Here is a 27,177-nt window from a genome sequence, read left to right on the forward strand (position 1 = left end):
TATGTTGCTGAAAACGATATAATTTTTTTTCTTTTTTAATGGATGCATAGTATTCAATGGAATATATGTACCATGTTTTCTTTATCCAGTCCACCATTGATGAGTACCCTGGCTGATGCCATGTCTTTGTTATTGTGAATAGTACTGCGATGAACATATTAGTACAGATATCTTTTTGGCAGAATGATTTATTTTCTTTTGGATATAGACCCAGTAATGGGACTGCTGGGTCAAATGGTAGTTTCTTTTAAGTTCTTTGAGAAATCTCCAAACTGCTTTCCACAGAGGCTGAACTAATTGACATTCCCACCAACAGTGCATAAGCATCCCTTTTTTTCTGCAGCCTCGCCAGCAGCTATTATGTCTCTTAGTAATAGCCATTCTGACTGGTGAGAAATGGTATCTCATTGTGTCTTTGATTTGCATTTCTCTGATGATCAGTGATGTTGAGCATTGTTTCGTATGTTTTATGGCCACTTGTATGTCTTCTTTTGAGAAGTGTCTGTTCATGTCTTTTGCCCATTTTTAATGTGGTTATTTATTTTTATTTGTTCAATTAAGTTCCTTATAGATTCTGGATATTAGATATTTGTTGGAAGTATAGTTTGTAAATATTTTCTCCCATTCTGTACATTCTGTAGGTTGTCTTTTTATTCTGTTGATAGTTTCTTTTGCTGTACAGAAGCTCTTTAATTTAGTTAGGTCCCACTTATCAATTTTTGTTTTTGTTGCAATTGCTTTTGAGGATTTAGTCATAAATTCTTCCCCAAGGCCAATGTCCAGAATGGTGTTTTCTAGGTTTTCTTCTAAGATTCTTTCTTTTTTTTTGAGATGGAGTCTTGCTCTGTCACCCAGGCTGGAGTGCAGTGGTGCTATCTCGGCTCACTACAATCTCTGTCTCCTGGGTTCATGCCATTCTCCTGTCTCAGCCTCCTGAGTAGATGGGACTATAGGCACTCACCACCATGCTAGGCTATTTTTTTTTTTTTTTTTGTATTTTTAGTAGAGACAGGGTTTCACCGTGTTAGCCAGGATGGTCTCGATCTCCTGACCTTGTGATTTGCCCACCTCGGCCTCCCAAAGTGCTGGGATTACAGGCATGAGCCACCATGCCCGGCCTCTTCTAGGATTCTTATAGTTTGAGGTCTTATATTTAAATCTTGAATCCATCTTGAGGTAGTTCTTGTATATGGTGAAAGGTAGGTGTCCAGTTTCATTCTTCTGCATATCGCTAGCCAGCTATCCCAGCACGATTTGTTGTATAGGGAGTCCTTTCCTCATTGCTTATTTTTGTTGATTTGTCAAATATCAGGTAGCTGTAGGTATGTGGCTTTAGAGCTGGGTTCTCTATTCTCTTCCATTGGTCTATGTGTCTGTGTTTGTACCAGTACCATGCTATTTTGTTTATTGTAGCCTTATAGTATAGTTTAAAGTCAGGCAATGCGATGCCTCTGGCTTTGTTCTTTTTGTTTAGGATTGCTTTGGCTATTCGGGCTCTTTCTGATTCAACATGAATTTTAGAAAAGTTTTTTCTAGTTCTGTGAAAACTGATGTTGGTAGTTTGATAGGAATAGCATTGAATCTGTAGATTGCTTTGGGAAGTATGGTCATTTTAACCATATTGATTCTTTCAATCCATGAGCACAGAATGTTTTTCCATTTGTTTATGAAACTGAGTTTATTTGACACAGAGTGTGAGGAAGTTTAAACCTAAACGTGTCATCAAAATCAATGGAGATTACACAGTGGCTCATTCCTGTAATCCCAGCAATTTGGTAGGCTGAGGCGAGAGGATTGCTTGAATTTGAGACCAGTTTGGGCAACATAGCAAGCCCTCCATCTCTACTAACAATTAAAAAGTAGCCAGAGATGATGGCATGTGCCTATCATCCCAGCTACTCAGGAGGTTGAGATGGGTGGACCCCAAGGCTGCAGTGAGCTATGATTTGCACCACTGCACTCCATCCTGGGTAACACAGCAAGACCCTGTCTGTAAAAAAACAAAACAAACCAAAACAAAAAAATCCCCCCCCCAAAACCCAGTGGAGATATTTTGGTGACAAACAATCAAAAAGTGACTAACAGCTACAGTAGAGAAATAAGCTAAATGGTAGGTTAGCTAATTTTAGAGAAACAGAGAAAGACAGTTAAGAAGAGCCCTGTTGAGGTCAAAAGAAACTTCAAATACTAGCTTCAAAAATTCCTCCTTGCCAAATTTAATTGGAGCAGACTCTGGAGCAATTTATAGCTGATGGATTGTCAAAAACAATAGAGCAATCAGCAGGCAATTACTGGAGTCTAATATCTGGATGTGATATCAAATGAGACAGACAACAGAAAGATTAGGAAAAGAGACAAAGAGAGCCGTGGTATAACCACTGCCATCCCAAAACTGTGCAGATGGCCAAGGCTACACCCTTGAGAAGATAAATACAATGTGATGCATCCATACAATTGAATATTACTTGACAATAAAAATAAATGAAGTGCTGATATATGCTGCAAATTTCACAAACCTTGAAAACATCACGCCAAGTGAAAAAAAAAAGCTAGTTATAAAAGACTATATATTGTATAATTCTGTTTAAATAAAAGGTCAAGAACAGACAAATCTATAGAGACAGAATGTAGATTAGGGGTTTCCTAGGGCTGGAGAAGGGAACTATGAAAAGTGACTATTAATGGATTTAGGGTTTCTTTTTAGAGTGATGAAAATGTTTTAAAATTGCGACGACAGTTGCACAACTCTGTGAATATACTAAAAACAACTGAATTGTACCTTTTAAATCAGTTATTTATATATATATTTTATATAGTGTATCAGTAGATTTAAAATTATTGAATGATGATATGAAATAACAATAAAAATAAATCTTAAAATTTCTTTAAATTTACAAGAACAAAATGCACATACATAATTGTATATAAATATACATTGGGATTGTTTCATACATATTGCTAGTTTTAATGATCTGGGTTTTTTTTCTTCTCTAGTTTTCTTGGTTACTCCTTCCTCCATTCCTGTCCTGCAATCTGCATCATCCATCCTCCCTGCAAGGTTATTCATGTTAACAAACTGGTATATATATTCACATATATTTACCCATTTTCAAATAACACACACACAAAGGCAGATATGTTCAGATATATAAGTATATGGGAGAGTATTTTTGGTACGGTTTCATCAAAATGAAATAATATCACTCACTTTTCTGAACCCTAGTTTGCTCATTTAACATCTTATAAAAATTCTACCGGCCAGGCGTGGTGGCTCACGCCTAATCTCAGCACTTTGGGAGGCCGAGGCAGGCGGATCACAAGGTCAGGATTCAAGACCAGCCTAGCCAATATGGTGAAACGTTGTCTCTACTAAAAATACAAAAATTAGCCAGGCATGGTGGCAGGCACCTGTAGTCCCAGCTGCTGTGGAGGCTGAGGGAGGAGAATCACTTGAACTCGGGAGGTGGAAGTTGCAGTGAGCTGAGATCACACTACCACACCCTAGCCTGGGCGACAGAGCGAGTCTGTCAAAAAAAAAAAAAAAAAAAAAAAAAAAAAAAAATTCTACTAAGTAAATGAGTTTTAATTGATTATTTATTGGTTATTTCTAAAAAGTTAAAATAGTTATTTTTAGTTATTTAAAACTTTTTAAAAATAACTACATAATAGTCCATAATGTGGATGAACCACTGTTTATTCAGTTCTTTGCCTGCTATCTCTAGGATATCTTTGCCCGATATCCATCCTTTTATTTTCTTTTTTTAAAGATTTTTATTTTGAAATAATTGTCAATTTGCATGAATTTATAAGAAATAATAGAGTGATTCTGCATAGATTTTATTCAGTTTTCTCCAGTTGTGACATCCTGTATGACTTTAGCACCGTATCACAATATCACAGCCAGGTCATTGGCACTGAAAAAAATCCATTGACCCTGTTTATATGTCCTGTGTTTTACATGCACTCTGTGTGTGTGTGTGTGTGTGTGTGTGTGTGTTTAGTTCTGTACAATTTTATCACATGAGTAGATCATGTGGCTGTCATCACAGTTGAGACACCGACAGCACCATTGTAAGAATCCCTCCTGGAACTTTTTTCTGACCATAGCCTTCTTCCTCCCTTTCCCATTTTTTGACCCCTGGCAACTACTAATCTGTGTCCATCTCTATCATTTTATCATTTCAAGAATGTTACATGAATAAAATCATATACTGTGTAACCTTTTGGAATTGGGATTTTTCATTCAGCAGAATTCCTCTGAAATCCATACAAATTATTCAGTGTGTCAGCAGCTTATTTTTTCATTTCTGAGTAGTATTCCATGATATGGATGTCCATACCATTTACCCATTCTTTTCCAGAGTGGCTGTGCCATTTTACATTCCCATTAATAGCATACAAATGATCCACTTTCTTTGCATCTTCACTAGCATTTGGTGTTGTCAATTTTTTTTTATGTAGTCATTCTGATAGGTATGTAGTGATATTTCATTGTGGTTTTAATTTGTATTTCCCTCATGGCTTATCATGTTGAACAAAATCTTATTGACTGTATCTTTTTGTTAAAACGTCTGTTCATGTCTTTTGCTCTTTTCTTCATTGGATTGTTTTTCTACTGTTGAGTTTTGAGAATTCTTTACATAGACCAGATACTAGGCATTTGTTGGATTTTTTACCAATTTTTTTTATGGATCATGTTTTTTTTGTCTATTCCAATATTTTTAACTTTAAAAAATTAGCATTTAAAAATGTGTCTCATAAATAGCCCGGAGCTGTAATTTTTTAATCTGGAGTTTTATTGGCTTACATTTTAATGGGCAAATACAATTTGGAGTAATGACAATCATGCTTGATTTTAACTATTCCATCTTATTTTATGTTAATATTTATTTACATTGTTGTTTCCTCATTTTCCTTTTCTTCATTTTTGGTACTCTGGTGACATTCTTATTCACTCTATTTTTCCCTTTTTAACTTTGCAACTCTGAGATACTTCTCTATTCCTTTCAAGGTTACTTTATTTTTCCCTGCTGTAATGATCAGATATATACTTTTCTATGATTACCTGAAAATACATTACCAATTATTTCCCTCTCAAAAATGCTCTATATCCTTCATACTCCAGTAAAATTAGAACCTCAGAATGTTTTCCCTTCTTCATTCTCTTTTTCCTACAACCACATGTGACCTCTGGAATGCTTTTCCTTTACCCATCTGCCTTATTCCCAACCAGTTCCTAGGTTTTGCTGATAATCATTTAGTAAACATTTTCCTAGTTGATTACTAGACTTTCCTCATAGTGTATTCCTCCTATTTAAAGAGTCTTAGGCACACTCCCAGTTGGTTTATACATTTCATTTTAGATTTAATTATTGTAAAGATTCATTGGTCACCACTATTTCATATCCTTTAATCTTGAGGTTTCTGTTTCCATTTGTTTGTAGTTTAGTTAGAATAGTTTCCCATATATTCAGAAAATATTTTAAACTGATTAATCATAAAAACAGAGTGAATCAAAATTTGTGATATGCAGGTAAAATGGTACTTGAAGATAAATGTATAGTACTAAATGCCTATATTAGACAGGCATAAAAACTCACCACTATACTAGTAAGGAACAATGCCTACCTTTGAAACGACAAGAATTTCAATTCATTTACCTCAGAATTCACTTTAAGAAATGAGAGCAAGATGAAAGCTAACTCCAACAAAAATAAGCAGAAGTAAGGAAATTAAAGATAAGAGGGGAAATAAAAGAAACAAAAGGTCAATAGAGAAAAATCAATGAAAACAAAAGCTGTTTTTTGAGTTGATTAGTCCAACTGGTAAATCTCTATTCAGGCTGACCAGGAAATAAAGGAGAATAAAGAAGTAATCAATACCAGGAATGAGAGAAGTGACAGCCTAAGAGATTTTATGGCTATAAAAAGGATAATAAAGAAATGTTATGAATAACTATTAGTAAATTCAGCAACTTAGATGAAATGACAAATTCATTGAAAGAAGCAAGGTACCAAACCTCACTCAAGTAGAAAAATTCATAACTGACTAGCTCTCCACCTATTGAAGTAATTGTATTTGCAGTTAAAATCTTCATACTAAACAAAACAAAACTTCAGGCCTCAATGGCTCTAGTGTTAAATTCTACCAAATATATAATGAAGAAATAATAGCAATTCTTCCAGAAAGTTGAAGAGAGAGAATACTTGCCAACTCATTCTATGGAGCCAGCATTATTTTGATACCAAAATCAGATCAAGACATTATGAGAAACGAAAACCATATATATCAATGTCTGTCATAAACATAGATGTAAAAATTCTAACAAAATTTTGGCAAATAGTATCCAACAATATATATGAGGTAATACAATATGGCTAAGTGAGGTTTACCCCAATAATGCAAGGTCTCTTAAAACATGGGAGAATCAATTAATGTGATTCATCAGATTAACTAATAAAGAAAAACCATACAATCATCTCAGCAGATGCAAGAAATCATTTGACAAAATCCAGCATCTACTTATCATAAAAACTCTCAGCAAAATAGAAAGAAATTTCTTAATCCTGATAAAAAGGCATTTATAAATAACCTACAGTTATTACCATACTAAGTTGTGAAAGACTTAATGATTTTCTGTTAAGGTTAGAAACACAGCAAGGATGTCCACTTTCAACACTTCTACCCAACATTGTACTGGAGGTTCTAGTTAGTGCAGTAAGTTACAAAAAAGAATAAAATGCATTCATATTGGAAAGGAAGCAGTAGAAGTGCTTCTTGCTTCTATTCACACATGGCATGGTTTTCTATGTATAAAATCCTATGAGGCCTACATAAAAACTGTAAGAAATAATAAGTGAGTTTAGCTAAGTTGCAGGATATAAGATCAATATACAAACATCAACTGTATTTCTCCACACTAACAATAAACAATTGGAATTTGAAATAAAAACCAACATAATTTACAACAGCACCAAAACTATGAAATTCTAAGGAATAAAACTGTCAAAAGATGTGTCAAACCCAATTAAATATTGCTGGGAAAAATCATACATGACCTAAATAAATGGAAAGATACACTATGTTAATGAATTGGCACAGTCAACATTGTGAACATATCTGTTTTTCCCAAATACGTCTATAAATTCAATTTAATCCTAATCAAAATCCCAACAGAGGTGCTTTGCTTGGTAGAAATTGTCAAGCTTCTCCTAAATTTCACATGAAATGCAAATGCCCCAGAATAACCAAAACAACTTTGAAAAAAAGAACAAAGTTGACAAAGCTATATTACCTGACTTTAACACTTATTATAAAGACATTATCTACACAATAGGATATTGGGATCAAGATAGACAAACAGATCAATGAAACAAAATACAGGGTTCAGGAACAGTGTGACACACAGAGGGTCAATTGACTTTTGACAAAGGTGAAAAATCAGATCTGTAAAGAAAGGAGAGACTTTCAATGAATTATGTTGGAAGAATAGAATACCTATATGCCAAAAAATTAATTTGATCCATATCTTTCATCATATATAAAAATTATCTCAAACTGTATCATAGGCCTACACATACATTCTAAAACTACAAAATTTCTAGAAGAAAACTTAGGAAAAAATTTAGGGAAAGTCTTAACCTTATGTTAGGTACTAGAAGTACAATTACAAAAGAAAAAAATGATAAAAACTAAAATTTTCAGACTCTTCTCTTTGAAAGACAATATTAAGAGAATGAAAAACAAACCACTGATTAGAAGAGAACATTTGTGAATTATGTGATAACAAACGTATATCCAGAATATATAAAGAACTCTCAAAACTCAGTAAAATAAGAAAATAAATCAATTTTTAAAAATGAGCAAAAGATTTGAACAGAATCAGAGAAGATATATGGAAGGGAAATAAGCATTTGAAAAGATGCTCAACATCGCTAGTCATTAGGAAAATGCAAACGAAAATAACAATGAGATACTACTTGTTAGAATGTCTAAAACTAAAAAGGCGGACGATACCAAGTGGTGACAATGATGCGAACTAAGAGAAACTCTCATTCCCTGTTGGTGAGAATAGAAAATGTTACAACCACTTTGGAAAACAGTTTGATGGGTTTCTTTTTTTATTTTTTTTTGAGACGGAGTCTCTCTGTGTCACCCAGGCTGGAGTGCAGTGGCCGGATCTCAGCTCACTGCAAGCTCCGCCTCCCGGGTTTACGCCATTCTCCTGCCTCAGCCTCCGGAGTAGCTGGGACTACAGGCTCCGGCCACCTCGCCCGGCTAGTTTTTTGTATTTTTTTTTTAGTAGAGACGGGGTTTCACCGTGTTCGCCAGGATGGTCTCGATCTCCTGACCTCGTGATCCGCCCGTCTCGGCCTCCCAAAGTGCTGGGATTACAGGCTTGAGCCACCGCGCCCGGCCTGATGGTTTCTTAAAAAGCCAAATATACACCCACTAGATGACCCAGCCATTTTACTGCTGAATATTTACCCAAAAGAAATAAAAACATATGTCATACAGAGACTTGTATAGGCATGTTCACAGTAGCTTTATTTGTAATAGCCAACAACTAGAAACATCCTAAAAGTCCATCAACAGATGAATGGAAAAACAAATTGTGGCATATCTATACAATTGAGTATTATTCAGCAATAAAAAGGAATGGATAGTTTATACACTCAAGACACGGATGCATGTCAAAATCATTTTGCACAGTGAAAGAAACCAGACCAAAAGAATACTTTCTGTATGATTCCATTTATATAAAGTTCTAGAGAGTACAAACTTAACTATAGTGACAGAAAACAGATGAACGGCTCCTTGGGGATAGGACAAGATTGGTAGGATTACAAAGGGGCAAAAGGAAACTTTTACGGCTGATGAATATATTCCTTTTCTTGATTGTGGTGATGGTTTCACAGGTGTGTATACATTTCTCAAGTATCAAAAAGGGTACACTTTAAATACGTGCCATTTGTTGTAGGTTAATTATACCTCAATAAGCCTAGTTTAAAAAGTTAAGCCAGGTGCAGTGGCTCACGCCTGTAATCCCAGCACTTTGGGAGGCTGAGGCGGGTGGATCGCCTGAGGTCAGGAGTATGAGATCAGCCAGGCCAACACAGTGAAACCCCATCTCTACTAAAAATACAAAAAAAATTAGCCGGGCATGGTGGCGGGAGCCTGTAATCCCAGCTACTCAGGAGGTTGAGGCAGGAGAATCGCTTGAACCCGGGACGCGGAGGTTGCAGTGAGCTGAGATCGCACCACCGCACTCCAGCCTGGGCAACAAGAGCAAAATTCCATTAAAAAAAAAAAAAAAAAGTTAAAAAAATTAAAAGTAGAAAAAGGAAATACGGAATGATGGGGAGGGAAGTAACTTATTTTAGACAGAATAATCAGAGACTGCTTCTCAGAATAATCAGAGAGTGCCTCTCTGAAAAGGTAATATTTGAACACAGACTTGAAGGTATTGAGGGAACAAGCCATTCCGGCACCTAGGTAAAGCTCTAGGCAGCGGGAACAGTAAATTTGAAGACCAAATGACCTACTCTATATTATAATGCCATGGTGATCCTGAGGGGGTGAAACTCTGTAGTACTTCAATTTTGGCATGTTCTTAATATCAGTCTTCTTGTATATTGCATAGCCATTGCAGTCCTAGGAGATTGGGATAAATGTGTTATTTCAGGACATTGTCTGAAAACTGTCATAACTGTATTAAAATAAACTCATAATATTAGTTTAGGTATCTAAAATTAATTTACTCTTTTAAAAGTAAAAGGCAGCTAATATTCTGATTAATTTCAGACATTTCTTAATTAGGTTCCAGTTAATTAGGGGAGAAATACTTCTTTTTATACTTTATTCATTTCTTCAGCATTCACTGATTTCTTCAATAAATATTTATATTCTAAGCATTTTGCCAGGCGGTAGGGAGATAGCTTTGAATATCCATATACTTGTGAAATTTATAGCCTCGTGGAGAAAACGAGTTCCTCATTTAGAGAAATGTCCTTTGAGATGAGAAATTAAAACTTAGAGACATGACTTCCTATTGTGACCACATAGAGAGGAGAAATACATTAGTGAAAACACTACCTGATTTAATAGGTGTTACTTGGTAAAACTCTGATGAAAGAGTTAAGGTGAGTAAAATGATTTGGCAGAGGCAGCAGTTAATTATGTTTGCTAAGAAGGCAAATGACATTTGGGAAGGATGAAGGAAAACTTCTGGACAAGAGTTTAAAAAAAAAGATGAAGAAACTGGCTGAACCCTCCAAAATGTAATAACTATCTGTTTATCCTAGCATCAAGGTAACTGACATAAGGCACATACTTCTCAAAGAATGTGAGTTTTTCCAGTTATCAAAGCCATAGAAAATAGAAGGTAGCTAATATTTATTGAGCACCTACTATGTGTCTGGCTTTTTATATATGTTATCTCATTATGTAAAACAATGGCAAACATATATTGAGCATTTATTTACTGGAAGTCAGCTTCTATTCTAAATGTTCTACATGTATTGGCTACAGTAAACTAGTAGTACTGTCATTATCATCTCCTTTTACAGGAAATGAAAATAAGATACAGAGAAGTTATGAACTGTCTAAAGCTGCCCGTTTAAAACTTGAACCCTAAGTAGCCTGGCTCCAGAGCCTCCCAAAGTTAGGCTCTGGAGCCTCCCAAACTTTTAGCCACTACTCTATGCTGCTTCTCTGTTCCAGGTGCACAGGATGGGAAATTTGCCCTTTTGCAGGAGTGAGAATGCTCATCCATACACATGCCAGTAAGTTTGTTTTAAAAGGGCCTTTTGGGGTTATTTTGTTGTTGTTTATTCTCCTTCCCCTCTTCACCTTACATTCATTATTCTTGGCTTCTAATGTGAAAAGCCATGAGAAAAGGCAGGAGAAAATAACAAGAGGTGGAAGAAGAGTAAAACCTAGCACTTGGATATTTTTATTTCATGTCAGCAAAGGGCTCTGCTGTAATTTTGAAATATTGTAGCTTCAGTGCTGTTTCCACATGGGTGCTCAGCTGGTCTGCAATGCATGGATGCCTGCGCTATGTGTCCAGAAGACAGCTGCCTTGATGAGATGGGGGACAGTGTGGAGGTCGGTAGCCCAGACTCTCGAGCCAGACTGCCTGGGTTTGAATCCTGGCTCTTTTCCATGATTTAAATATTTGCTGCTTCTATTTTTAATATAGAGCAATAAACTAGTTTCTGGGGGCTTAGTTGTTCTTTGGGAGAATGAGGGGGGACACCTCACCCCATCTATCTCATGGTTTCATTTGAAGCTGAAATGAAATAGCACGTGAAAAAAGCACTGTAACTTAGAGTTATTTCAATCCTAGGTATATATTATTATCTTTATTGCCAGTAAAATATATACTTGTGTTGTTCATTCAGTCCCTCGACCAAGAGACTGGTCCTGAGCCATCAGTGCATTTCCTTGCCCAGTTCTCTTTGTTTCCAACAGACAAAAATGCATGGGGTGAGCAGTCTGGCCAAATAAAAGGAAAGCTAATTTTACCGTGAAGTGATCAGAATTCCCAAACCCATGATGTTGTTAGAGGCTTTGTCTTATCTAATATGCACCAATAGCCAGGTCTTCAGCACTAAGCAGCCTGGTCTTTGCAATTTATCTAAAAGTAAAAAGAGAAAAAACTACATGGGGCCAAGACTGGCAAAGAAAGGATGATTCTTATTTCTACTGTAATTAGCAAAAGGGATAATTAGTTATTTTAACATATTTTAAATAAAGTTGGTTATTTTTGAAGGCACTGGTTTAAAAAAAGCACACAATTTTTTAAGAAGGCTATGCCCACATCGGAGAAAGAAACTGTATTCCACTAATAACTAAAGTGCTGGTGTCTGTGTAAGCCTGCCTTCCCGTCTTTTACATCTTGTGATACAGGTGTAGAAGCTAGGAGTGAACAGTGTTGATTTCTGTAGGAAAGAATAAGAAAGCTATTGACTAACAAATCTATTTTTAACTAGTAAGTAGCAGTATCCCATTTTTCCAGTCCTAGATGTCCTCTGAGCTGAGAATTATAAACTACATATCCTTCTTCCTTATGGAGAAAAACTGACAATAAGAATTAGCAGGAGGCGGGCAGATCACCAGCTCAGGAGATCGAGACCATCCTGGCTAACACAGTGAAACCCCGTCTCTACTAAAAAATACAAAAAATTAGCTGGGCGTGGTGGTGGGCACCTGTAGTCCCAGCTACTCGGGAGGCCGAGGCAGGAGAATGACGTCAACCCGGGAGGTGGAGCTTGCAGTGAGCCGAGATGGCGCCACTGCACTCCAGCCTGGGCGACAGAGCAAGACTCTGTCTCAAAAAAAAAAAAAAAAAAAAAAAAAAAAAAAATTAGCAGGAAAAGAGACGACCGATAAGAACAATGCTTCCTCCTGATAAAAGGATAGCTGTTCTGAAATTCAAAAACAGAAATGCAAAGCAGAGGTAGCAGACAACAGAAAAATGAAAAAGATTCAGTCATTCCAAGAATTGGGGAATGCTGTGGGTCAACAAAGTTCTGGATCATAACGCCAAGATTTAAATAGGAAAATACTCCAAGATTATGGTCTGATGTTTAAGTGCTAAGGGAAGTCAGGAGCTTGGATTCAATTTTCCCTAAGGCCCTGCATTTTATTTCTAACTAAAATTTCATGGAGCACTTAAGAAATACCAGCCTTTACAAAACAGATCTGACAACTTATGTGCTGGGGTATGGTCTAAAATAGGAAATGAAATTTAAGCCTAAAATGCTAAAATCTTTTGGCAGACAACAAAATTATATATATAGGCCATACCTGATTGGAAAAAAATAGTAATTCCGTTCATTTTGTTCTTGTTTTCCCTTCTTTAAGGTTTCTGGCAAATGTTTGAATCCTCATTGAGAAGAAGGTGATCAGAGAATTAAGTCATTGAGCCAGTCTGTGTGACAGCCTTTGTGTTAGGTCCAGGGAGGAAAGGGAACATGTCCCAGCCTCAAGGATTTTAGAGTTTAGTGAGGAGAAAATTACCATAAAGGATGATCAGTACTATATTAAAGATGTGTGCAAGATATATAAAATGTTGAAGGAAGGGGAGGATGCTTAACTTGGCTTGGATAGAGAGCTTATAGAGGAGACCATCTAATCTGTGCCTTGAAGATGTAGTAGGAGTTTTTGGGGCAAAAAGAAGGAAGATGGTGTTCCAGGCAGAGGGAACAGCATGTGCAAAGGTATGTTTGAGGAACTACAAATGATTCATTATTGCTATACTTCAAAGGTTATATGTGGATGTATGAGGAGGGAAATCTGCACAGAAATGGAGGCAGGATAAATAGGAAACAGACAATCAAGGGACTTGTGTGCCACGAAAAACAACTCTTTTCTTCCCTGAGAACAGAGAGATTTGATCAAATTTTTGTTGCACCAACATCCCCTGGAGGATGTGGGAAACAGACAAACACAGGAAAGAAACTGGAAGTGGAAAAGTATAGAAAACCTGTAAGGCTCTTTCTCTTAAATAGCAAATAGACGAAATGACCAAACTAATTATTTTAGGAGACAGTCTTTAATGCAGAGGGGCCTCCAAATATTCTTAGTCTCCTAGAACAAAGTAAGCCCTGGTTCAACAGCTGATTGGACTTCCTGTGTAAGAAATTTAGTCTGCCATGCCTCAGCTGCAGAGGTCAGACATGAGAGGATTCTTCCCATAGAGAAGACTTGGTCTAATGTTGGTTCAAACTTAGCTTGACAGCCATGGCAAATGAACACTCTTCAATTGCTAGAAGAGCAATGTTAAAATTTCAGGTGTTTTGTTTATTCTTTACAAAGTGATGAAAAATAAATTAATACACAATTTTTAGAAAAAGATGATAGCTGAGAGGATTAAAGATGTTGATAAATACAGAAAGTGCTTAGAACAGTACTTGCATATATGCACTTAATAAATATTAGTGAAAATAAATATTAGCTATAACAATATTGACTATATATTATTATCATAAGTATTTACCTATAATAACCATAATACATGTAATAATATATTAATAATAATTGGCTCCCAAATCAGAAACAAATTTCAAATAATCACCTCTCTGAGTAAGTTAGGTACTATCTAAAATCCATTAAATCTGTGATTTTGAAAGAATTCATCAGGAAACTCTGGTTCAGTTTTAACATCCATCACTCTTCAGCAGATATATTAAGTATGAACACAGAAGAGGCACTGAATTTATTTTTTTCATCTTAGCCTGACTATTTTAACTGTTCTGAAATCTAATGATTAGAGTAAATACCTTCTGTGATGGATGCTTATTTACCTTCTTGATAAAATCAACTGGTAAATCTGTAATTCTTATAAATCAGAAGCCAGAAAAATGTCTTGACCTCAAAGTTAATGCTTATTTCCATTTTCTACTAATATTCTGAAAATCCAGGGCTAAAAACTTGTTTCTGCTTCATTTTCCCAGCAATCATAAAATGTTTCTTTGGGTAAAGTGGGATAAATTTGCAGAGAATTTGACCCTCAATTCTGTGTATATTTTTCACACTTAAGACAATCTCAGAAACTTCACATGCAGGAAATTTAATTTATTTCATATAGAAGCATTGACTGAAAATTATAATATAAACCAAAAATAAAGAATAGAGCTGGCTTAAAAATGTTGAATTAACAGACTAAAATATCTTTATACCGTATTATAAACATATAATTAGGTACTTTAAACTAAGCATTGAGATTCATAATGACCCAAAGTCTGGGGGTAGAAAAAGAGCTTTCTTTTCTTGTGTTTTCTATACAACTCAGAGGCAACCTGGGAATCTGTCATGGACAGTTATATTCACCACCAAGCATGTGTCCTTCTCTTCTGATAATCACAATTTTCCTTGGGGGATTTACCCTCTCACTTACTCGTAGTTCCTGTGCTTGGGAGGAGTTTCTTTCCTATCATCTCCCAGGATAGGTATATGACCCAAATCTGGTGCTGTAGGTGGCTTCTGAGATGGTTGCATTGATTCTTAGTTCCTTCTACTGAAGGCTTTGTGCAATTCCCTCTCCCTTGAATAACTTTCTTTTAATTAATAGCATACCTCAACATTGGGAAGATGTCACTTCCACCATTAGATTACAAAATTCTGACTTTGATCTTACTAAGAGATCCTCTTCCTTGCTGGCTTACTAGGAGATCCTCTTCCTTGACGAAGCAAGATTCTATGTTGAGGCCCATGCCAAGGAATTGAAGAAAATCTATGACCAACAGCCATCTAGGAAATGAGGCTCTCAGCCCAACAGATCAAAAGGAACTGAATCCTATCAACGACCACGTAAGTGAACTTGGAAATGTATCTCAAGATAAGCCTTCAGATGAGCCCCCTACCTTGGCCTACTCATTGACTCAAGCTTTGTGAAAGGGCCTGAAGCAAGGACCCAGTTAAGCCATGCCTAGATTAGTGACCCACAGAAATTGTGAGATTAAAAAATGTATGTTGTTTTAAGCTGCTAAATTTTGTGGTGATTTGTTACACAACAACAGACAAGTAATGCATCTGGGTGCTTTTTACGCTCCCCTGGCCAAAATATTTCATTCAGAGTTGACCACATGATCCAACTCAGTACAATAAAAGTTAGGGTCTCCCTCCCTCTGCTGTACACACAGGGCATAAGATTGCAAAGACTTAATCTTGGTGATATTGGCAGTCTTACTTGAACCATTTGGAATCTGAACAGGAAGCCAACACAGAACATAAACAGTAGAAAAACGGAAAGAGGCTGGTTCCTAATAACCTTTTTTGAGAACCGGGAATCAAGCTGCAACTGAAACTTGAATTTCCCTTGGATTTTTGGATATGCCCCTTTATATTTTATAAATATAAAAAAATCATATTTTCAAAGTATATGTTTTTGCTTAAAACAATTTGAGTTATGAAATAATATACTATATCATGAAATAGTCATTGAATTCCTCTTCTTGCTTTTGGTCTTGTAAGTAATATTTTTTCTCTCTATAAAACAGTGATTGACTGTTAATAGAGTTAAGAAAACTGATGTTCACTGAAGGAATTCTTTACTTCAGTACCTGTGGAGTCTAAGATAAATTTTTAAAAATAAAGTGCTAAAAATCAGCTTGGTAGCATTTACATAGCTAGCTGATGTTGGATATAAGAACACTGACATTGATTTGAATTGTATAGTCACAATGCATTCTGTTTTTTAAAATAACATAGAGACAAAATTTCCAACATGTTGCTTTCTACTGTGTCCACAGAACACTTTGTTCTATGTTGAATTCTACTCAAAGCCAAATAACATCTTTAAGTTTCCATGGACATTGAGCAAAGTTTCTCAGATTCTACTCTGGTTGTGTTACAAGTTGAGTATTCCTTATCCAAATGCTTGAGACCAGAAGTGTTTCAAATTTTGGAATATTTGCATATACAGAATAAGACATCTTGGGGAAGAGACCCAAGTCTAAACATGGAATTCATTTGTGTTTCATATACATCATGTACAAATAGCCTGAAGGTAATTTAATACAATATTTTAAATACTTTTGTGCATTTAAATAAGTTTGTGTACCTTGAGCCATCAGAAAGCAAAGGTGTCACTATCTCAGCTGCCCATGTGGACAATCTGTGGTTGTTTGGCATCGTCACAATTCCTGATTCTGAAATTATATGCTACTGATAAGCAATCTTTTTTTATACTTACGCACACACAAGTACTTAACAGTAAAAAGTAAGACATAACCATTAATACAGGAAAAAATAATGTGTTCAGGGTAGCAAAGCCACACAGTAGCATCACCAGAATACCTGCATCAGCTGTTGAAGAAGAGCAACAACAAATGGTTGCAGGCTTCCAGGCTCCACCTATGATGCTGTGTTTTGATTGAAAGGTTTCTGTATATTGTTTTATTTTTTATTTTATTTATTTACTTATTTTTATTTTTACTTTTGAGATCGAGTCCTGCTCTGTTGCTCAGGCTGGAGTGCAGTGGCATGATCTCCACTGACTGAAACTTCTGCCTCTGGGGTTCAAGCGATTCTCCTGCCTCAGCCTCCCAAGTAGCTGGGATTACAGGTGCCCGCCACCATACCTGGCTAATTTTTTTTTTGTATTTTCAGTAGAGATGGGGTTTCAACATGTTGGCCAGCCTGGTTTCAAACTCCTGAATTCAGGTGATTCGCCTGCCTCAGCCTCCCTAAGTGCTAGGATTACAGGCTTGAGCCACCACACCTGCCCTGTGTTTTATTTTTTTAGGTGGTAAGAAACATCAGAGTAGGAACTGGGTCCTCCAGGGATCAGGAGGCATTCTACTGGTTGGCTTTTTGAAATGTTTCCTCCAGAGTTATTTGCCTCATTTACAATGTTTTTTGTCCTATAATGTTTTGATTTCATAAACTGACCTGATTTCTTATTACGAATGCATGCTGCTCTAGACATTCAACAAGTCCATCACACATTTTCACCATGTCATTACAGGCACTTTTTCCTCAGTATGAATGTCATCTTCATCATTACTATGATCATGATCACCTTGATTCAGAACCATTTCAGCTGCTTCAGGATTGGTCAGTGAATGAACAAATGGAACCTCAATGTTAAAAAACTTTGTCAATATGCACTTCTACCAGCTTACTGATTGATATAGTTTGAATGTCCCCTCAAAATCTCATCTTGAGATGTAATCCCCAGTGTTGGAGGTGTTTGGATCATGGGGGCAGATCCCTCATGAATGGCTTGAGCCATCCCCTTAGTGGTAAGTGAGCTCTCATTCTCAGTTCACATGAGATCTGGTCATTTAAAAGTGTCTGGCACTTCCTCCTAATTCTCTTTCTCTCTCGATCCCATTTTCTCCATGTGAGATGCCTGCTGCTCCTTTGCCTTCCACCATCAATAAAGGCTCCCTGAGGGCCCCCCAGAAGCCAAGCAGATGCTAGCACCCTGCTTCCTGTACAGCCTGCAGTAGAGCCATGTGCCAATCAAGCCTCTTTATAAATTACATAGTCTCAGATGTTTCTTTATTGCAGTGCATGAACAGCCTAATATACTGATAGGCTCTGAATGCATATTTTCTGCATATGAGAGGAGGTCCAAAATCATTTTTTTCACACTTGACATATGGGAATTCTCCAAAGCACCAATTTGTTCATCATCATCACTGAACATAGTCACAGACAAGAGGTTGTACCAGGCATGCAAAACTGTGTCTTTAGTCACTACATTCCAAGTCTCGACAACAGCATATACAGTATTCTTCATGTTAAACTCCTTTTCAAAAACGTCCACTCCCATACCTCTGTTCCCTGATGCTAGCATACTGTTTAATAAAGTGTTTTTATATTTCCTTTTCATTGACTTAAGGATACCTTAACCACATAGCTCAATGAATGAAGTCACATTTGAGGAAAAGTACATGACATAAACATTTTTTATGAGAATTTCAGCTGGAGGATGAGCAGAACAGTTGTTAAGGAATAACAAAATATTGCAGTTGTTATCCAGTACAGCTTCCGTGCAGTGAGCATGAGCCGCTGGTACAAAATGTTTGTGAAATCCATCAGGAAACATGTCCCTGATGATCTATGGCTTTGCTAGCATAATAACAGAATGGTAGGAAATTCACTCCTTGAAAACAGCAAGGACACAAGCTTTTGCTTATCACAGCAAGTTTACACTTATGTATGCCTGCTGCATTAGCACATCCCAGCACAGGTATTATCCTTTGCCTCCTTAATTCCTGTCTGGGCTATCTCATCAGCTGTGGTTAGTGTCTTCCTAAGGCAATAATGGCAATAATGCCAAAACAGTGATGTTTCATCACATTATAGACTTGTTCTGGCATCAGATTTTCACAAATGATGACCTTGGCAAACTTGTTACTAAATTTTTTTTTCACTGCTTTGTAATCAGCAGATGCTTTACTACCACAATCTTTACAAGTCTAATGCTGTGTCTTTTCTTGAATATTCATGGTTAACTTCAATTTTCAGTTCATTGTGATAGATCTTTGTTTGTTTCATAATCAGAATACCATTAAGTGGCATGTGTTCACTGCAACACCAACAGATCCATTCCTTCCATACACAATTGAGATATTCCATTTTGGCTTTATGCAGTGTTTTTCTATTTTTCATTATCTTCTGCTCATCACTTTCAGTATAGAACTTCAACAGTTTATCCTGTTGTTTCGTCAGGTCATATCTGGGGTCATTCCAACACCATACTCTTCTGTAAGATGCTTCGCACTTTCACCAATATCCAGTTTCTCCAACAGCTTGACTTTCTGTGCCACAGACAAACATAAATGCTTCCTTTTTTAAAAATCATGATTACTCATACCCATAGGGGTATCTGTAGACCATCTGGACACTTTCAACAATATTTTATACCACAAAGCAGAGAATAAGCAAAAAATCCACAATGGGCAATGCACATGTCTTGGCCCCACATGGGGCATCATGGGGCATCATGGGGCCTCATGGGGAACCTGCTGTTGGCACATCCAGTTCACACACATTCTTTCTTATTACCCTTGACTGGCAGTCTTGCTGGGGAAGAGGAATCTGGGCAGGCATGTACATATGTTGCAATTCAAGAGGGCTGGGGGGCCTTTTTACCCTTGGGGATGCTGAATAAATTAAAATAATTTCAGGTACTATCAACTTTGTTGTTGTGTTTCTAACAACACAAGGAATGTTTCCCCAACCTTTTAAATGTTTGTTTCCTATTGTTACCATATTTTTCTGCTTTGTTCATTATTTATTTTATATCAAATATGGTTTCATTCAAAATAAGTTTATATGCATAATTTGCCTAATATATCATAAATAAGTAACTTAAGACCATTCATGTAATAAAATAACAAAAATAACAATACTTTTGTAGTTTTAGATGTGCTTTAAATAAAATAGTAAGAACAAAAGTTCATAAAATGTTATCGAGGTCAAATGCTAGCCCAGTTATTGATCCAAAACCAGATATCTCTTCAACTCACCCTAATGAACTATCAATGACTAATCTTATATTAGGATAATAAACATAATGCTTTAGCATGATAAAAGAACACCAAATATAGAGACAATGCAGAAAAAAGGGTTAGCAATAATGTAATAAACCTTGGCTATAACATTCATTTCTATAAACTATAGTAATTCTCTATATCAAGTACGTATTATGGATTGACTAAGTGTGATGATAGAAAATGGGCTTAGAAAGGATATAAATTTAGTTGAGTTATCTATTTTAAGGAATAAACTCTGAAAAGACATGCATTGTGTCATTTACCTTAAGAAGTAGTTTACAAGATTGCCATGCATTCTCTTTCCTCCCATCCTTCTTGACTTTAATAGCATTTTGTAAAGGATGATGGTTTAGGGCCATGTAACAGCTGGCTTAGTATATTAGCTCCAGAGATAAGAAACCTGAGGCTTACGGTGACTAAGTAATTTACCTAAGATCATACAGTTAGTAAGTGGCAGAGGAAATTCAGGTCTAACTTCTTTTATCCATTCATTCTTTCATGAAATAAATGTTCATTGAGGATACATTGTAAGCAATGCTTTGCACTAACTCTTGATGAACTTAGATAAATATAGTTCAAACCCCAAATCTTAACAACATACTATGCTATCTATAGGTGTTTTCTCCTAATAATATTTTGAAATAGACAAAACAGGCATTATTTTCCTTAATCTATAGATAGACAAAATAGCTAAGGTCACATAGCAAGTGACTTTTAGAACTGGAATTGGAATCTAGATCTCTAACTCTAGGTCTAGGAGATGTTCCTAATATGAACTTGTAGCCCTAAGTCTTTTCTTTATTTTGTACATGTTCTATGCTTGAACCCAAATGGAGCTAAACTATACCTCCTATCAGTCGCCTAGGCCAAATTCAAATCTTGCATCCACCATGAAACCTTCTTCTCTCTCCTCTATTGACCTCCACTTCTTTAATATTCTGTGGCTCAATAACTTACTGACCTTGACATATTTTTTGAACTATTTTGCCAAGGAAAGTACCTTTAGAACTTTGGGGAATTGCCATCTAAATGGGAAGATATATTGTGTTACTATCTCTAAATGAGGGTTAAAAATTATGCTTATATCACAAGATTGCTCTGGTTAAATGGAAGTTGATGAAAAATTCTTAGCACAGTAGTTAGTATATACTTTTCATCACATATACATCCCATACATTGGATAATTAAAGATAATTCGTCAAATATAAAGTACAGTGATTGTGTTTATGATAAAAACTATCACATAGCAGAGAAGGAGAAGTGAGTGTTCAACATGTAGTTGTGAGCTGACATTTTTGGTTTAAGAGCTGCATCAGAACATAATGAGTGACACACAATATGCACCGTAACATCACCAAGAATGTGAGTTTATAAAGAATCAGATCATTTACTGATTCTTCAGAAGGATCCTAGTTTACCATGCCATTTAAAAATAAGTATAAGAAAAGTGGAGCTCGAAAATTATGTATGAGAGGCTTTCCAGTGTATGTTGAGCCTCAAAGGAATAAAATAAACTGAAATTTAGATGTTTACTCACAATGATCGGTATAGCTCAGAGATGATAATCTCTGGAAAGAGTATTGATAATGTTAATCATTTTATAGATTTGTAAATTGGTTTTTGTTCTATTGGGAACCAAAGAAGATGTCACGAAGGTGGCTGGCAAGATGGAGGAATAGGAATAGCTCCGGTCTGCAGCTCCCAGTAAGATCAATGCAGAAGGTGGGTGATTTCTGCATTTCTAACTGAGGTACCCGGCTTATCTCATTGGGACTGGTTAGACAGTGGGTGCAGCCCACGGAGGGCGAGTAGAAGCAGGATGGGGTGTCACCTCAGTGCCATGAGGAACTGTGCCGTGAGGAACGGTGCATTCCGGCCCAGATACAACACTTTTCCCACAGTCTTTGCAACCCGCAGACCAGGAGATTCCCTCCAGTGCCTATGCCACCAGGACCCTGGGTTTCAAGCAGAAAACTGGGCAGCCATTTGGGCAGATACTGAGTTAGCTGCAGGAGTTTTATATCATACCCCAGTGGCCCTGGAACACCAGTGAGAGAGAACCATTCACTCCCCTGGAAAGAGGGCTGAAGCCAGGGAACCAAGTGGTCTACTTCAGTGGATCCCATCCCCACGGAGCCCAGCAAGCTAAGATCCACTGGCTTGAAATTCTCGCTGCCAGCACAGCAGTCTGAAGTCAACCTGGGACGCTCCAGCTTGGTGGGGGAAGGGGCATCCGCTATGACTGAGGCTTGAATAGGCGGTTTTCCCCTCACAGCAAAACAAAGCTGCGGGAAATTCCAACTGTGCACAGCCCACTGCAGATTGGCAAAGCCGCTGTAGCCACACTGCCTCTCTAGATTCCTCCTCTCTGGCAGGGCATCTCTGAAAGAAAGGCAGCAGCCCCAGTCAGGGGCTTATAGATAAAAGTTCCATCTTCCTGGGACAGAGCACAAGGGGGAAGGGGCAGCTGTGGGCACAACTTCAGCAGACTTAAACATTCCTGCATGCTAGCTCTGAAGAGAGCAGCAAATCTCCCACCATATTGCTCGAGCTCTGCTAAGGGACAGACTGCCTCCGTAATTGGGTCCCTGAGCCCCATGCCTCCTGACTGAGAGATACCTGCCAGCAGGGGTCAACAGACACCTCATACAGGAGAGCTCTGACTGGCATCTGGAGGGTGCCCCTCTGAGATGAAGCCTCCAGAGGAAGGATCAGGCAGCAATCTTTGCTGTTCTGCAGCCTCTGCCGCTGATACCCAGGCAAACAGGGTCTGGAGTAGACCTCCAGCAAACTCCAGCAGACCTGCAGCAGAGGGGCCTGACTGTTAGAAGGAAAACTAACAAACAGAAAGGAATAGTATCAACATCAACAAAAAGGAAGTCCACACCAAAACCCTATCCAAAGTCCAAAGGTAGATAAATCCATGAAGATGGGAAGATACCAGAACAAAAAGGCTGAAAATTCCAAAAATCAGAATGTCTCTTTTCCTCCAAAGGATCACAACTCCTTGCGAACAAGGGAACAAAACTGGATGGAGAATGAGTTTGACGAATTGACAGAAGTAGGCTTTAGAAAATGGGTAATAACAAACTCCTCTGAGCTAAAGGAGCCTGTTCTAACCCAATGAAAGGAAGCTAAGAACCTTGAAAAAAGGTTAGATGAATTGCTAACTAGAATAACCAGTTTAGAGAAGCACATGAATGACCTGATGGAGCTGTAAAAACACAGCACAAGAACTTCGTGAAGCATACAAAAGTATCAATAGACAAATTGATCAAGCAGAAGAAAGGATATCAGAGATTGAAGATAAACTTAATGAAATAAAGTGTGAAGACAAGATTAGAGAACAAATAATGGAAAGGAACGAATAAAACCTCCAAGAAATAAGGGACTATGTGAAAAGACCAAACCTACATTTGATTAGTGTACCTGGAAGTGACAGGGAGAATGGAACCAAGTTGGAGAACACTCTTCAGGATATTATCCAGGAGAACTTCCCCAATCTAGCAAGACAGGCCAACATTCAAATTCAGGAAATACCGAAAACACCACGAAGATACTCCTTGAGAAGAGCAACCCCAAGACACATAATCATCAGATTCACCAAGGTTGAAATGAAGGAAAAAATGTTAAGGGCAGCCAGAGAGAAAGGTTAGGTTACCCACAAAGGGAATCTCATAAGACTAACGACGTATCTCTCTGCAGAAACCCTACAAGCCAGAAGAGAGTGGGGGGCCAATATTCAACATTCTTAAAGAAAATAATTTTCAACCCAGAATTTCATATCCAGCCAAACTGATCTTTATAAGTGAAGGAGAAATAAAATCCTTTACAGAGAGGCAAATGCTGAGAGATTTTGTCACCACTAGTTCTGCCTTACAAGAGCTCCTGAAGGAAGCATTAAACATGGAAAGGAAGCCACTGCAGAAACATACCACATTGTAAAGACCATTGACACTATGAAGAAACTGCATCAACTAATGGGCAAAATAACCAGCTAGCATCATAATGACAGGATCAAATTCACACATAACAATATTAACCTTAAATGTAAATGGGCTAAATGACCCAATTAAAAGATACAGACGGACAAATTGGAAAAACAGTCAAGACCCACTGGTGTGCTACATTCACGAGACCCATCTCATGTGCAAAGACATACATAGGCTCAAAATAAAGGGATGGGGGAATATTTACCAAGCAAACAGAAAGCAAAAAAAGGCAGGGGTTGCAATCCTAGTCTCTGATAAAACAGACTCTAAACCAACAAAGATCAAAAGAGACAAAGACAGTCATCATAATGGTAGAAGGATCAATGCAACAAAAAGAGCTAACTATTCTAAATATATATGCACCCAATAGAATAACACCCAGATTCATAAAGCAAGTTCTTAGAGACCTACAAAGAGACTTAGACTCCCACACAATAATAGTGGGAGACTTTAACACCCCACTGTAATATCAGACAGATCAATGAGACAGAAAATTAACAATGATATTCAGGACTCGCACTCAGCTGTGGAACAAGCAGACCTAATAAACATCTACAAAACTGTGCACCCCAAATCAACAGAATATAAATTCTTCTCAGCACCACATCACACTTATTCTAAAATTAACCACATAATTGGAAGTAAAACACTCCTCAGCAAATGCAAAAGAATGGAAATCACAACAGTCTCTCAGATGACAGTGCAATCAAATTGGAACTCAGGATTAAGAAACTCACTCAAAACCACACAACTACATAGAAAATGAAAAACCTGCTCCTGAATGACTATTGGATAAATAATGAAATGAAGGCAGAAATAAGTAAGTTCTTTGAAACCATTGAGAATAAAAACACAATTTACCAGAATCTCTGGGACACAGCTAAAGCAGTGTTCAGAGGGAAATTTATAGCACTAAATGCCCATAGGAGAAAATAGGAAAGATATAAAATTGACACCCTAACATGACAGTTAAAAGAACTAGAGAAGGAAGAGCAAACAAATTCAAAAGCTAGCAGAGGACAAGAAGTAACTAAGATCAGAGCAGAACTGAAGGAGATAGAGACATGAAATACCCTTCAAAAAAATCAATTAATCCAGGAGCTAGATTTTTGAAAAGATCAACAAAATAGACCACTAGCCAGACTAAAAAAGAAGAAAAGAGAGAGGAATCAAATAGATGCAATAAAAAATGATAAAGGATATATCACTACTGATCCCAAGGAAATAAAAACTACCATCAGAGAATACTATAAACACCTCTACATAAATAAACTAGAAAATCTAGAAGAAATGGATAAATTCCTGGACACATACATCCTCCCAAGCCTAAACCAGGAAGAAGTTGAATCCCTGAATAGACCAACAACAAGTTCTGAAATTGAGGCAGGAATTAATAGCCTACCAACCAAAAAAAAAATCCAGGATCAGACGGATTCACAGCCAAATTCTACCAGTGGTACAAAGAGGAGCTGGTACCATTTCTTCTGAAACTATTCCAATCAATAGAAAAAGAGGGACTCCTCCCTAATTCATTTTATGAGGCCAGCATCATCCTGATACCAAAATCTGGCAGAGACCTAACAAGAAAAGAAAATTTCAGGCCAATATCCCTGATGAACATCGATGCAAAAATCCTCAATAAACTACTGGCAAACCAAATCCAGCAGCGCACCAAAAAGCTTATCTACCACAATCACGTTGGCTTCATCCCTGGGATGCAAGGTTTATTCAACATACACAAATCAATAAACATAATCTATGACATAAACAGAACCAATGAAAAAACCACATGATTATCTCAATAGATGCAGAAAAGGCCTTCGATAATATTTAACACCCCTTCATGCTAAAAACTCTCAATAAGCTAGGTATTGATGGAGCTTATCTAAAAATAGTAAGGGCTATTTATGACAAACCCACAGCCAATATCATACTGAATGGGCAAAAACTGGAAGCATTCCCTTAGAAAACAGGCACAAGACAAGGATGCCCTCTCTCACCACTCCTATTCAACGTAGCATTGGAAGTTCTGGCCAGGGCAGTCAGGCAAGAGAAAGAAATAAAGAAATAAAGGGTATTCAAATAGGAAGAGAGGAAGTCAAATTGTCTCTGTTTGCAGATGATATGATTGTATATTTAGAAAACCCCATCATCTCAGTTCAAAATCTTCTTAAGCTGATAAGCAACCTCAGCAAAGTCTCAGGATACAAAAATCAATGTGCGAAAATCACAAGCATTCCTATACACCAATAATAGACAAACAGAGAGCCAAATCATGACTGAACTCCCATTCACAATTGCTACAAAGAGAATAAAATATCTAGGAATCCAACTTACGAGGGATGTGAAGGACCTCTTCAAGGAGAACTACAAACCACTGCTCAAGGAAATAAGAGAGGACACAAACAAATGGAAAAACATTCCAAGCTCATGGATATGAAGAATCAATATTGTGAAAATGTCCATAATACCCAAAGTAATTTATAGATTCAATGCTATTCCCATCAAGATACCACTGACTTTCTTCACAGAATTCGAAAAACAGTGCTTTAAATTTCATATGGAACCAAAAAAGAGCCCACATATCCAAGACAATCCTAAGAAAAAAGATCAAAACTGGGGGCATCATGCTACCCAACTTCAAACTATACTACAAGGCTACAGTAACCAAAACAGATATATAGACCAATGTAACAGAACAGAGTCCTCAGAAATAACACCACACATCTACAACCATCTGATCTCTGACAAGCCTGACAAAAACAAGCAATAGGGAAAGGATTCCCTATTTAATAAATGGTGTTGGGAAAACTGGCTAGCCATACACAGAAAACTGAAACTGGACTGCCTTCCTTACACCTTACACAAAAATTAACTCAAGATGGATTAAAAACTTAAATGTAAGACCTAAAACCATAAAAACACTAGAAGAAAACCTAGGCAATACCATTCAGGACACAGGCATGGGCAAAGACTTCATGACTAAAACATCAAAAGCAATGGCAACAAAAGCCAAAATTGACAAATGGGATCTAATTAAATTGAAGAGTTTCTGCACAGCAAAAGAAACTATCATCAGAGTGAACAGGCAACCTACAGAATGGGAGAAAATTTTTGCAATGTCTCCATCTGACAAAGAGCTAATATCCAGAATCTACAAAGAACAT

At 37.1% G+C, this 27,177-nt stretch overlaps 1 protein-coding gene and 1 long non-coding RNA gene across 8 annotated transcripts in view; one reads left to right on the forward strand and one right to left on the reverse strand.

The window, feature by feature from the left end:
• ANKS1B (ankyrin repeat and sterile alpha motif domain containing 1B) overlaps positions 1-27,177 on the reverse strand; it is a 1,351,669-nt gene that overhangs the window by 431,612 nt on the left and 892,880 nt on the right. The window lies entirely within an intron of this gene.
• On the forward strand, positions 10,592-18,295 carry LOC111521078. The gene is made up of 3 exons (XR_002724870.1): positions 10,592-10,784; positions 15,177-15,318; positions 17,477-18,295. It is a non-coding gene; the product is annotated as an uncharacterized LOC111521078 (long non-coding RNA).

Source organism: Piliocolobus tephrosceles, chromosome 10 (assembly GCF_002776525.5).
Source record: "Piliocolobus tephrosceles isolate RC106 chromosome 10, ASM277652v3, whole genome shotgun sequence".
Taxonomy (NCBI): domain Eukaryota; kingdom Metazoa; phylum Chordata; class Mammalia; order Primates; family Cercopithecidae; genus Piliocolobus; species Piliocolobus tephrosceles.